Source organism: Anthonomus grandis, chromosome 8 (genome assembly GCF_022605725.1).
Source record: "Anthonomus grandis grandis chromosome 8, icAntGran1.3, whole genome shotgun sequence".
In the NCBI taxonomy this organism is placed as follows: domain Eukaryota; kingdom Metazoa; phylum Arthropoda; class Insecta; order Coleoptera; family Curculionidae; genus Anthonomus; species Anthonomus grandis.
In genome coordinates, this window is record NC_065553.1 from 20,884,521 (window position 1) to 20,885,834 (window position 1,314).

A 1,314-nucleotide genomic window follows, 5' to 3' on the forward strand; every position below is an offset into this window, starting at 1 on the left:
TTAGCTCCTGCATATAAAAAACTCTATTATACCTCAAGTAAATTATTGTATTTAAGAATTATTGGACTTAGATTGAGTTAAATATAAGGAAAGGTATCGTTAAAATAAGTTCATATTTCTTCTAAATATGTGAATAAGTCTATTTTTTTCTTCTTCTCAATAATTGCGTGTATGAGATAGTATTTCCTGAAATAGTAACGCAGTACCCAACAAATAGGTAACTAATTATGAATTCGTCATAACAATATAGATTTTACTTATAGTCTGCTGGTTTTTAAGTTGTGGATGCCATTTTTTTAAATATGAATTTAGACCCCAAAAAACCCAGATTCCAAAAAAACAAACGCATATCACCGAATCCACACAAAATAAAGCATTATTAATTTTCCAGGTTATGTGACATTCATTCTATTCCCGAGACACACGGCGAAAAGAACCAGGGACAACACCATTAACCCGATCCACATGTTCCGACACTATTTGCATTGTCACATCAAGTGTTCGAAGGCGTACGTCCACAGTAGGATGCGCGTTCCGAATTCCTTAAAGTCCTAAATAGGGCCCAAGAATAAATCCACCGATAAGGAGAGATCATCACATACGTCTTTGTTGTTTTATTATTTCATATAAGTTTAATTTTTAATTTATGCGTTCTTTTAGGGGCAGAACATTAAAGAGAAGAGACTAAAGTTTAATAGAAAATACTGAATTAAAAAAAGGAATTAATTATCTTGGTTGGGATGATGAAATAATTTCAAAGAAACTGCCCCGTAGTTTGTCTAATCGGTTATTTAAGTTGCAATTTTTCCAGTTTTCCTTAATCTACTTAGGTCAGGTTTTTTTTCAATTAGATTTAACTATTTATTTTTTGTTTAGTACATGATGACCCAACGGGGAATAATTTATTACCTTTTAAAAGTTGTTTGCAATACACAGGGTGCTTTCACGAAGTTTTTACGGTTTGCTTACCCTCTGCACATCTTACTTTTTGCACTTTTCATCGCAGCAATCAACTCAATGAGAAAAGTTCTAGAAAAGGATATTGCCGATAATTTTTGTCCAAATTTTTCGAAAAACTTACCATTCCCGAGATAAGTGAGTTTTTAAAAAAAATCGGTACGCTTCGACCACACATTTTTCGAGTTATGGTTTTTTAATGATCTTCTAACAATTTCCGGAAAAAAATGCTTAGAGGCAGTTTTACGTCACAAATTTGACAGAATTACTGTACGTATTACAACAATTGGAGCTAATAAAACACTTATTTTTTATTTAAAATGTACTCTCAAAAAAATTAAAATAAAACTACGGGCA